We start from the raw sequence: 13,979 nt of genomic DNA, 5'->3' as shown, positions 1-13,979 counted from the left end.
AAGTATCCCTGCAATAGAATCTTCTGCGATAAAAGATCACTCTGATATAATATTTAATCATTTTTACCGTAAAAAAGACATCCAAAAATGACGGTGACTTCCACTGTTTGGTAGTACCATGCTAGTTGTAATTTTGTTCATTATCACGCGTTTTTTTTAGGATTTCAGTTGATAGAAATTTTATCATAGGTACTTTGTCTACGGTTATTTCGTTAAGGTGCTATCATGAGATGATATTATATTGATATTCTGTCGTGGTGATATCTAATCGAGAGAATTTTTGTCTGGTGATTTTTTCTCACAGGGATATTTTGTCGGGAATATTGACGCACGTGACGTGTATTAGTCTACCCCCTAAATGAATCTTGAAATTTATTATTGTAATAAGCAATACTGATTTTTTCAGGTTTTACTTAACGGAAAAATTTATCAATCTTCTATCACTTCTAAAATTTGTACAAATCTTTCAATTTTTCAACATATTTGATTAATAGTAGTCAAAAAATGTTCTTTAAATTTACACCATTTAATTTTACTACATTGTATCTTCGTTTGAGTCGTTTTAAAAGTCATAAAACATTTTTATCAAAACCGATATATTTATCGACTGATAGATAATTGCAATCTAAATATTTTATCTTTAGTTAAGCTCAAAAAATTATGTTGAATGTCACAGGCCTCGCCCAACTCAATTGATTTATTTAATTTATATTATGTTATAATATTGTGATCAGAAAATTAGAAAAATAAATGTATTTTTCTTTAAATAATAAGAAGATTTCTCGGCCACTATTCATTTACTCATTCAAAAGATATTATACAACAAGTTCTTCAATAATGTTTATTTTTTATTTTTTAATGTGTTAGAGTTATAAAACAAAAACAATACGAAGTGCAAAATCTAATTAAAGAAATCTAACCAACAATAAATGACCGATCTTTTTGAACTCAAAAAGAAATAAATAATTATGTGAGCTCTTGGAATCCCTTAGAATTTTATTTAGAAATTTCCAATTTGATCGCAAATTATTCAAGCAGTATTATTGTATCAACCTAAAATTTAACGGAAAACTTAAATAAAAGATTACATTTTTTTATGTTTCTCTCGCATATTTTAAAGTTTTACGATCTGAACTGCATTAAAATTATTTATCTTCTACTCGAAGTTTTTCTTGACATCTTTAATGAAAAAATGTATTTTTGCTTAGGGAATTATAAATAAAAATTGAAATTATTTCTCAATCAATATCAAAAGTAAAAAAAATTACAAATAATTTTTTAGGATGATAAGAAAAATACATTTTTGAGCGTGGAGTTTTGAAAAATTTCTAATAATGAAGTGTCGAGCTCAGGGTGCTGAGCTCTATAAAAGTTTGAAGTTTTTAACTTGACTTAAAAAATTCTATATTAATCGTTTGCATAAGTGAAAACTTTAACAAATATTCCGAAATATCGAATACTTTAATTATGTGTACTGATAATGAAGAAAAATACATAGAAGATAGACAAACGAGAGCAATCTGGTATTCTTGGAAAAATTTGAAGAATACGCCCATTAAGTGCATCTTTGCCAACTCGATATTAAGTACAATAAGACTCTCCTGTTTTTTTATTTACTGGCTTAAAGAGAACTCATTACACTTTTACATACCGTATAATCTTACTTCAAGTTGCATTTATATTCGCTCATATTACTGCAACATTGAGACCATACTTCATTTCATTCTTTGTGTTGATCTCACTACATGCCATAAATATAAAGCTGAATTAGATTATCTGTTAGTATTCTCCTAAAAAAAAATAATTTATCACAGCGCTTGTCTTGAAACTTGAAGTTTTAATGACTTTTGAGCCTGTAACAAGATTATTTTAGACTAATGCGATATTCGACTGAAGAAACTAGTCGGTTTCTCCCTGAGAGTAGAAACTGTTCAGTTTCTGTACGCTGATTAAAAGTTAGAAATATTTATAAGCAAATATTTATGAGACAAAAGAAATAATGTAAGCATTTGCTTTTGTTTATTATAAATCTCAAAATAACTGAATGAACCGAGATTTCAGACTCCGGACGAAGCAGTCTTGAAACCGCCTCGTTTTATTCCTTGCTACACAATTATATAATATTGTAGCAAACATAATTTCGTGTATACTTATCTACCTAATACAAAATTTAAATTTACTTTTAAATCTACACTAAAAGTATACACGGAAAGAAAATTATCGGAACTATTCCTATACCTTTATGGGAATGGTTCCCATAATACTATAGGAATAATTCCTATACTATTATAGAAACTATTCCTAAATCATTATGGGAACTAATCCCATAATATTATAAGAACTATTCCTATAATATTATGGGAATGGTTCCCATAATGCTATAGGAATCATTTCTATGCTATTATAGGAATGGTTTCCATAATTTATGGGAACCATTCCTATAATAGTATAGGAATGGTTCCCACAACATATAGGTTTAAATCCTACATGGAAAAAAAAAATTGGGGCTGCCGCATGATATATTACTATGGAAGATACATGATTTTCATATGACAGCAACATGATTTTCATGGGGCAGGCAATAATAGTTGAAACAACAATAATGATTAAATAATAATCATAATAATAATTTACATTATTAAGAGAATAAGAACAATTTTGTCTCCTAGATAGTTATATGATGAAATCGATTTTTTAGTGAAATTTAGTGTCATTGCAAAGGATTTGACATGAATTTGTGCTTTTTCAAGGTTTCATATCATTCTCGTCGATAGTCAATTTATAATAGATATTTAGGTTGCATTCGAAAATGCTCTATCTCTAAACATGTAATTAAGAAATGAGCTTGTATCTTGTGAACTGTCATTTTTAAAAAAATAAGCTCATATTGATGTTACACTCATCGAGACCTTTCATTTGAGTACCCACATCAATTTTTCATATATTTTATATATTTATATATATTATATATATCGTCCCCTTTCTGTGTAAACCTCGTAACTCCATTTTTTTCGAAATTAAGATTTTTAGCGAAAATCACTCCTTAGTATTTTTGTAACGTAAAACCAAACATGCAATGTTCATAATGATAATAGAATTTTTTTTAGAGACTTTTGATTTTTCTCGTATCTACATGTTCGAATTCAAAAACCTCGTATCTACCGTAAGTATCGCCGAAAACGTTAAGATGGCGCTGTTGTCTTATTACTGAACGTTTGTAAACATGTTCACACTTATTTGACTGTATTTTGTTGATTGACATTTATTTTTTATCCATATAAATCCATACAAATATTATTTAGCTCTTCGAGCTCAAAAGTCTGATAGAAGTTTGATAAAACACTATTTTTAAAATTTTTAAACCGCGATAACTTTTGAATAAATGGACCGATTTTTACGCGGTTGATGGCATTCAACCCAATTTTTCAAGTCTCATAAAGAATCTTTAAGTTTAAATTGATTAAACGAAAAATTTTGAAATAATTCCGAAAAAATACTTATTTCGGTTTTCTTTCGTCAACGATAACTCACAAACGAATCAACCGATTTTGACCGGACTGGCAGCGATCGACGTGGTTTTTTTATGTTAAGAGCTGATGAGTTTTTGGAATTAATCGGTAGAGCCGTTTACAAGTTATTCCAAAAAAAACACATTTAAAAAAATTTTTAACTTCCCGCTAAGAAAATTGAAAATTTTCAAAAATCGGAAAGTTATTGTTTTTACCCCATTTTTCGAAAATTGAGTTTTCATCAGATCTCGACGTTTTGAGTTCCTAGGAAGCTTCCCTGACTATTCCCGCGATGGTGTTTGTATGTCTCTATGTATGTATTAGGGTGTGTCATTTTTAGGTGATATTTTTTTTTTTACTGCTATACCAGAAAATCTGGTAGTATATAGAAAATAAAAAATTATGCCTCTGAGCTAAAGGTTTTAAGTCCAATAGCGGCTTAGCTCATCAAAAAATTCGATTTCCCATTTAAATAACACAGGAAAATTTTTTTTTTTGTTTCAAGTAGACTTTTCGTTATTAAAAAATTTTTTTTTTGAAAAACCTTTTTATGGTTTTTGTAGGAAATTAAATTCTCTACAAAAATATCTCTTTGGACGAAGACTGTAGAACCACTATTTTCGAAGTTATAGCCCGTTAAACGGTAACATTTAAAAAAATACACATTAAATTCCATTTAATTTTCAATTTATTACTCTTAATAATTTGATTTATTATTCTTGAATAATTTAATTTTATTGTACATTTTTGAGCATTAAAATTTTTAATTAAAGTATTGACTCGTTTCAATATAATAATCTAAGTCAAATTATTATTAATTAATCGTTATAATTACAAAAAATTTCATTTTTTCATTTATCTAAAAATGGTAACATTAACGTCTGCTTGTTAGCATTTGGAAATATTTTCCTGTGCATAGCTGAAAATTGCAATAAGTACTGTTTCTTCTCTTCATCAGCAGTTAAGCTTTTATTGTAGGCTTCCATTAATTGGACCGCCCGTTCCGCAGTATCATTAACAAGGTGTAAATTTTTTAAAATTTTGAGGCACGTATTGTAACTTTTGTCAGATATCCACTGATCAGGATGTAAATTTAAAAAATCAGTTGGGAGTTCCAACCTTTTAAAAATAATCATCGACTCTTCTGATGCAAAGTCATACAATTCTTTGTTTAGTAAGGAATTAATATTAACATTTTTTACATTAAATCGTTTATAGTTTTTAATTTGACTTTTTTTTTTCTGAACCGATTCAATTAATTTTGATTTGATTTCTGCGCTAACATTGTCTCAACTAATTACAAACAAATAAGTTGTTCAGATAAATACCACAAGTGATTGCTGAATTTTTTTGACGCTACTTCTAAAAAATTTTTATTTATTTTTTTATAATTCAGTTAATCTTTCATTAGAGAAAAAATGGCGACTTCTCGGTGCGCGGCAAATTTGAAATTGAAATATAATCATAAAGCTTTTTTGCGATAAAATAAATTGTTGTTAAACATACATTAAAAGTTCATGTAAATTATAGCAGATTTAATATATTGAAGTGATATTTGCAAATTTAAACAATAAACGAACACCGTGAGCAACTGTTTTAAGTACCGACCTTACATAACCTATAACAGTTGTTATTGTTTTGTGACAGCCCAGTACTTGTCAGTTGATATTTTAATAGTTATATTATTATAATTATTTGACCATAATTATGAATTGAATTTAATCATTTAAATTCTGATTAGAAATAATTTTATATTTTATACTATTTTTCGAGTGATCTCTTGCAAAAAAGAAAAAAAAATATCTATTAATTTGACCTCAGAATACGACGATCAAACTACCTTAATAATGAATTGAAAGCCTTGCATAACAAAATTTTTCGCCAATGATCTTATGAAAAAAAAAATTTTTTTTTGTTTCAAAACCTCGTATCTGCAAAAAAATTACCAGGGTATTTGATAAAAAAACTCGTATATACATGAAATTGACAATAACAACAAGGTATCGATGCAGATAGCAAAAATCATGTTTAATTTTTTTAAGGTGATGAATGAAGAGTATAAATTTCAAATTAGTTATAAATTTTTATCAAAATTAAGTAACCTTAAACGTTTTTATCGATTTACCGAAAATTACGATTTTGTAGATACGAGGTTTACTCAGAAACGGGACGATATGTATATATGACAAATATATCAAAAATGCATGTGGGTACTCAAATGAAAGCTCTTGATGAGTGTAACATCGGGATGAGCTTATATCTTCAAAAATGTCAATAGTTTACCAGATACAAGGTCATTTCTTCATTATGTATCTAGGCACCGAGCATTTTCGAATGCAGCCTAAATTCTTATTATAATAAATTGACTATTGATGAGAATGATATGAAACCTTGAAAAGGCACAACTCCAAGCAAAAACCCATTTTATCACATAAATACACTGGCCACAAAATTTTCCTTATTCTCTTAATAATATAGATTGTTATTATTATGATAATAATTATTATTATTTAATTATTATTGTTGTTTTAACTATTATTGCCTACAACATGAAAATCATGTAGCTGCCCCAATTTTTTTTTTCCGTGTATATATTATAGGAATTATTTCGAACTCACTCCGCACGAAGATTTTATCTTTATTTTATTTTGAGAATGATTCCCATAATGGTATAGGAATTATTCCTATAACATTCTAGGAATCCTTCCTATACCATTATGGGAATAGTTCCCATAATGATATAGGAACCATTATTATATCATTATGGGAATATTTTCCATAATATTATGGGAATGGTTCCTATAATTGTATAGGAATCATTCCTATAATTATAGAAAACATTCCTATACCATTATGGGAACCATTCCCATCATTATGAGAAAATTTTCCCATAATTCTGGGAAAATTTCCTATAATTATGGGAACAGTTCCTATAATTGCCTGGGAACTGTTCCCATAAAAGTATGGGAATACACGGAAAGAAAATTGTATGAAAAATTACAATGAAAACATCGTAATTTTTAGTATAGGAAATTGCAGTGCTGGACCAGAACTCAAACATCGTAATTTATACGATGCAACATCGTAAATTTCTATCACTCAAATTAAAAAGAAGTTTAGGTCACCGAAAAACCAGGATTTTGTATCTCGGTTCCTGGAACCGGAAACCAGAGCTGAGCTTATAATCTACAGCGAGAGAGAGTGGAGGAAGGTGATCTGAAAGAAATAAATTTTTATTTAACAATATATCGATATTTATTAACCATATAAAATAACAATTGGTGATCACTCACGCACTCACACTACAATTAACAACTTAAGACTAGGCTTAACAGCCTAGCTAACGGCTGGCCAGAACTTCTTAAAACTAACAGCCTAACTAACGGCTGACCAGGACCTCTTAAAATTAACAGCCTAACTAACGGCTGACCAGAACTTCTTAAAATTAACAGCCTAACTAACGGCTGACCAGAACTTCTTAAAATTAACAGCCTAACTAACGGCTGACCAGAACTTCTTAAAATTAACAGCCTAACTAACGGCTGACCAGGACCTCTTAAAATTAACAAAAATTCTTAATCCTACAGTACCCTCATTGGAGCGTCTATACTGCAGTTTCTAACTAAGTCGCGCTGTCCACCGGACCCTCACGCTCTATAAATGCCTCACACCACCCACACGATCTTCACACACACACACACTGGCTCTACTTTACTTTTTACTTCTGACTTATAAAATTAAACTCCAAAAATTACAACATTAATTTTTTTTATTAAAATTTTCAGTCATTAGCTCGCAATTAAATCGTAACCCATTTTCACAACTAATAATTTGATTCTCAAAAAAATCTACACTAAAAACCGACGCTTGAATTTATTCCAAATTATCCACGAGTTTAATACTCAACATTAAATAAAATTTTAGGAACAATATTGACGCAAAATTTTACTCCAATTTCAACTCGTAATTTTATTTCTTAAATTTTGAATAAATTCTTAAGAATAATTCTTTGTAAAATTCTAACTAAATTTTCTCGGACGTAATCCATACTGATAAATAGTTTTACAAATAATTCCAATAAAACAATAATTTTAGTCTTCGATAGTTCAATGTATGAATGACCACGTGGAATTTTTCGATTTATAAATAATTAATAAAACAATTTGTCTCAATATAAAATAAATTCACGAAAAATTATCCACGGGTAATTCGATCTCAATTGCGTCGAAGTTCAGTAGCCAATTCTCAATAAATTATATTAAATAAATAATACTTTCTTGTAACAAATAATATTAATAAATGATAATTCAATTGTTATAATTTATAATAATAGTCCAGTTGTTAATTTCACAATTTACTGCGTACTAAAATTCACAAGGAATTTGCGCGCCAAAAATGGACGCCGGCGTTCGTAACTGCGTAACACGTTTTGACCTCGGGTACCAAATACTATGTCGTGTTGACTGGGACTTTCTCGATGTTCAGAATTTAATCAATATAAAATAGATTTATTTAACCCAATCTAAGATGTTAATAATTATTAACCAGCTGTATTAATAAAATTAATTATTCATGACTTGCAAACCCAAGAGGTCTAGAACATTCCTCGGGTATAATATCCCCAAGAAGAATGTTCAAACTGCTAACGAACCAAATTAATTAAATAAATAATTATTATTAAGTAAAATTATTATAAACAATTGAATTACCAAAAAAAATTAATTTATAATGAGAAGTAGTAAAATTGATGAGCCGGGTATATGACCCCCTTGGCTCATCAAAGGAATCAAAGTCTCAATACCTGTGTAATTTTTGTGCTTTGGAAACTCAGGCTTCCTTCTTTGGACTGTTTTGGCTAGCAATGTTACTGCATTGGTCACTGCACTACTTCTCACTTGTTGCCTCTACTCAACTGACCAAGAAACCTAAAATTTCCCTCACTTAATACTAGTCGGGTCCCGAAGACCGAGACGCGCCAGTGCTGCGTCGACTAATTCACGCACGAGTGCGGGTTTACCGTCAAAGGGTAATTTACCCTGTTACAATATATATATATATATATATACATGCCTGATAAAAGTTTCGATTATTCGTTCTTAATTCATTCAAGAGTTATTGCACTTCGAAAGTTCAAAAAATAGTGTTCTTTGAAACTTTTATCAGACTTTTGACTTGAAGAGCTCAAAAACCTCATAAGTGCAATTTTAAGCGCTTAGATATGGAATTAGCGGAAGTTGCAGGGATGGCCTTTAGGATCAACCATTTTCCAGATTTTTTTGTGATAAATGAGCGTTATAAGACGTGCACTTTTCTGATTTTCCAAACATATCTTTCCCTCCGTGTAGAGTAATAAATTGATAATTCCGTGAAACTATTTAAAAATTTAATTCATTAAACTCGGGTCATGATTTTCTTACAGTAAATGAAATAAAGAAGAAAAAAATTTGATACATACACATACACACACACACACACACACACACACACACACACACACACACACACACACACACACACACACACACACACACATACACACATACGGACTTCATCGCGAAAACATTTAGGGAAGCTTCCTATACACTGAGAGAAAAATATGGTCAACTGAACTAGGAAAATCTAGTTAAATAGCATCATCACTATTTAATTGCAGTTATTGTACCTAACATTATTTATTATATTGAACCCCAATAGATAGTTACTTGAACTATTTTCAGTTAAAAATCAGCTTAATAGCCATCTTGATTAACTTTAACTCAGAAAACAGAAAAAATAATTCGGATAGCTCGGACCGGGAATCGAACTCGGATCTTTTGGTTACGCACTAAGGGCTCTTCCAGTTTAGCTATCTGAGACGTCGTCCGTAAAAATCTTTCAGTCACCTAATAACTTTTTGTTTAACGCGATAACAAAAACATATTAATTAAAATATAGTCGATATAACTATTTATCAATAGTTACTTAAACTAATGCATAGTTTGAGTAACTACAAAAAAAAAGTTCAGAAAACTATATTTTCATAATTGTGATGTTATAATTCAGTTAACTATGCACTTTTTTCTCAGTTTAGGACCTCGAAACATCGAGATCTGATGAAAACTCGATTTTCGAAATACGCGTTAAAACCAATAACTTCTCGATTTTTGAAAATCTTCGATTTTCTTAGCTTAAAAAAAAAATTTTTTTAGAAAGTGGTTTTTTTGAAATAACTTTCAAACGGCTCTATCGATCAACTCCAAAAACTAATCAGCTTTTAACCTTGAAAAACCACGTCAATTGCCGCTAATCCGGTCAAAATCGGTTGATTCGTTCGAGAGATATTGTGCAAGAAATAAAACTGAAAAAAGTGTTTCCTTGGAAATACTCCAAATTTTCTAGTTTTATAAATTAAAACTTGAAGATCTTTTATGATGCTCAAAAAACTGCGTCAAATGCCGCCAACCGCAAGAAAATCGATTCATTCATTCAAAAGTTATTGCAGTTTGAAAACTCAAAAAATAGTGTTTTATCAAACTTCTATCAAACTTTTGAGCTCAAAAGCACACAAAAGCTATTTTTTTGAGCTCGGAGAGCTCAAAATAACACAGAAATTGTATTTATTAGCTCGAAGAGCTCAAAAACGTCATAAGTGCAATTTTAAGCATCCACACAGAAAAAAAAGTTTTCTTCTCCGCACGATTCGAGATCACTACTGTCACGTTCTACACTTTACTATTTTGAGGAGAGTGAGGTTAGGAAAACTGTATACTAACGGTAGCAATACGTTTCGTGAATGGCACCGAATAGATCGTGACGGTCACTATCTAGACTGCTACTCGTAGCTTCTACGGATCGTACCGGTGACGATTCACTCTTACTATACAGTAGATCGTGCTGAGCAGAAAACTTTTTTTTCAGTGCAGGTTTGGAATTAGCGGGAAGTTGCAGGGATGGCCTTCAGGGTCAACCGTTTTCCTAATTTTTTTTTTTTTTCTAATCTTAACTCCATTTTTCATGTCACAAAAAATATAGTTCAATATAGTATATGTTCCAAAAGTGAAAATCCTGGTGGACTTCATGAGTATTTTATTTATTTGTGATTGTATGATATGTTGTTAACAAAATCTCGCACACAATATATGCGGTCTTCTTGAAAATGAGCCATAATTTCAGATTCGCAATCTCACTTTTGAAACCTGTTGGAATCTCTATATTTGCACACATGTACAGAAAATATCTATTTACACATATTGACATATTGATTTTCAAAGTTTGGGCAATAGTTTATTATTGTTGTCAAGCTTTGAGCTTGAAACATGCAATAGTGAAAAAAGCCATTTTTGTGAGTTTTATTACTCAAATAGTTTTCGAATGAATCAGATATCCTATTTTGAAAAAATGTTTGCTAAAGATGATAATAAAATTATTTGTTAGCCAAAACTCGCATTCTATCATACTCAATAATATCATACTTAAGTAGAAATTGCGTCTATTATTTTTAATAGTTCGTAATTAAACTCCGTACACTTATTCTTTTAAGTAATCATCTTAAACGAGTTTAAAGTTAAGAAGAATCGTTTAGTTAATGAAATTGCGGTGAATAGTTTGAAAAGTTCAAATCAGCAATACACGTTTTCAGAATTCAACTTATTAATAGTTTTTTTATGTGTATATAAGATTAAAATTTTTTTTTTTATGTAAGGCTAACCACATGGATTTTTTTGTGTTATTATAGATTTTTTATAGTTTTGTAATCATATATCGACCCACTTATTTAAGCCAATGAATTAATTGAGCTAAACTTCATTTATGATATTTGTAAATATGAGTTTTATAAATTTTACTTTATTTAATTCTCCAATTAACATTATCAATTGTGTATGGAAATTAATCATTTGTATTCATCATTTCTATAATCATACGAATTATAATAGTGCAAAGCGTGCATCGATTTTTAATTAATGAAAAGGAAACAGCGGGTGAATCTTGATTTAACCTTATGTTATACTACATACTGTAGACGATTATCCATCTTCAGTTCTATATTCTGTCCTATGAAAATGAGGAGTCTCGCACTGAGTTACTTGAATGCAATGCTCTGCATTGCGGTAAAAAGTACTGCCTGCTTCTATAATATGTTGAAACTCTGAGAGTGAAAGGAATAAAATGAATTTGCTTGAAATTCAAGTGATAAACACACAGAATTTTTTAATTTTTTCGATAGAACTGATAAGAAAATTAATCAAAAAAAAGTACTGCAGTGAAAGAAAATCAAAAAGCTGAGTTCTTGGTATAAATATTTTGAAGTATAGTAAGAAATTATCGAAGAAAATTTTCTTAACCCTTCAGCACTCTCGCTATGAGATTTTCTCTCACGCTCATCAATAACTCAAATTTTCTTTCAAATTTCAAATGGAATGACTATGTGATTTTTTTTCTATCTGCCAAAAAATTAATATTATTTCAGATTGCAATATTATTATTTAAATTGTTCTATACTATAAAAAAATAAAATAAATTTCATTAACTCTATGAGATATTTTCTCATCGCAATAGTAAAGTAGAGGGGTCAGAATTTAAAAAATCGGTACAGTTCGGAGGTTCCCGTAAGAGTGCATTTGTGTTTGGATGTATTATTATTAAATAAGTAAATTTTTTTTTATTTTAAAAAATTTATCTTGTTTGAGATTTTTTAAATTAAAGGGGCTATAAGCATGCGTGCGCTTCCACAAAAGGCGTGAGAGTTTTTCTCATCGCGCGAGTAATGATAGTAAATCGTTTTGCGAGAGTGCTGAAGGGTTAATTGTGCTTAAGATAGAAAAGAGAATAAAAAAAAAATAAACCAGAAGTATCCAGAATCAATTTTCCCAAAATCATTTACTAGTGATATGCGAAAACGCAAATATTTACTTGCATTTATTCACAAGCGTTGATGAAAGAAAAACTAACTTAGAAAAAAATAGTTGTGTTTTTTTATTTTTTCGGGATTATAAAAACGATTATTCCAAATCATGGGATTTTCATCTATAATTTTTTAATTTCTGGGAATATCTTTTATAATTATCGGTAACAATACTTATAGGCCATATACAGTTACAAAATTATGACACTTTTTTTAGTACTAGGTCGGAATAACTCGACTACTTTAAAAGCCACTTCACAAGATTTAATTCAAACGCACACAGTAAAAAATTTTATGTATTAGTGCTGAATACGGTTTGTTTTCAAAATAATTGTGTTGATTTTTTTGTGTTACTCACTTTTTTAACATAAAAAAAATAAATGTGTTATTTAGTCTTTCGTAACACTTTTTCTGTGATACTTAAAAATCATTATAAATTTTGTGTTGAAATGTCAACAGCAATAAAAAGTTTGTGTATTGACGCTCTCTTTCTTCGGTTCACACAGCAAAGCGCTACATTAGTAGTTACAGTGAGATAATTCATGTTTGTTTTTGTTATCAACGTATTATTATAATAATATCGTTTAAAAAAAGATTTTATTTTAATAAAATCGCGAAGTTCATTTCTAATAACAAAAATTTAAAATATCAAGCTGTAACTTACAGTAATTAATACATTATGATTTATTTATATAACCTCAAATTTCCACACGATTATTTTATTTAAATAAAAAAATTTATTTGAGTCATATTCATTAAAATAAACAAAAAGAGATAATCGTTAGACAATTTATTATTATTTTTTTGAAAATAATATAAAATTTAATTTAAAACAAATATATTAACTATTTGTACTTGATTTATTTTCTTTATCTGGTTGGAATGAATAAAAATGTGTAATGAAATAATTTGCAAATAAACATCGTGAGTTTCTTTCCTTAAAACTATTTACCGGAATCTCGTTTTCATTCAGAAGCCGTATTAAAATTAATTATTAAAAAGATGCAAATTTCAGTTAATTAGCACTTAGTTTGTGTTTCTATTGACAATTCAATTGTGTTAGGTCATTTATTTTCTTTTAGTGACAGTATTTTAACACAAAATTTGTGTTAAAAATTTGATATATTTTTTTTTGTAAAAATTTAACATAAATTTTGCGTGTGCCATACTTAACAGAAGAATTGTGTTAATTTGACACAATATTTTTTACTGAGCATGGTTCGATCCGAAAAATAATTATGATTTGATTATCATCAATTACATTATTTAACAATTAATTCAAACTTATAAAAGTAATATTATATTTTTTGAAAATTTTAATTTAATATAATTGGGTGCGAAAAAATCTAACGAACTAAAATCGAAAATTAATCAGATTAAAAGATAAATTTTTTTGTGATTAAAAAATTTACTTCAACTAAGATAAAATATTATTCGAAGGAAGAAACTAAACTTTCTTAAATCAGGAAAGATTTCTTGAATCAAGGAAAAAATTTCTTTCAGGAAGACTTAATTTTTTTGAGATGATATAAAAAAACAATAATAAAATTTTTTTTTCTTGATTCAAACGAATCCTTCTTTGTATATGT

The 13,979-nt window shown here is 28.9% G+C and overlaps 1 protein-coding gene across 2 annotated transcripts in view; it reads left to right on the top strand.

Annotated features, from left to right (window-relative positions):
- Positions 1 to 13,979, top strand: part of LOC123263801 (RNA pseudouridylate synthase domain-containing protein 2-like) — a 113,249-nt gene that overhangs the window by 10,245 nt on the left and 89,025 nt on the right. The window lies entirely within an intron of this gene.

The sequence above is a fragment of the Cotesia glomerata genome, linkage group LG4 (assembly GCF_020080835.1).
Source record: "Cotesia glomerata isolate CgM1 linkage group LG4, MPM_Cglom_v2.3, whole genome shotgun sequence".
Taxonomy (NCBI): domain Eukaryota; kingdom Metazoa; phylum Arthropoda; class Insecta; order Hymenoptera; family Braconidae; genus Cotesia; species Cotesia glomerata.
Note: the sequence above shows the minus strand (reverse complement) of the source record. Positions and strands in the feature narration are given on the sequence as shown.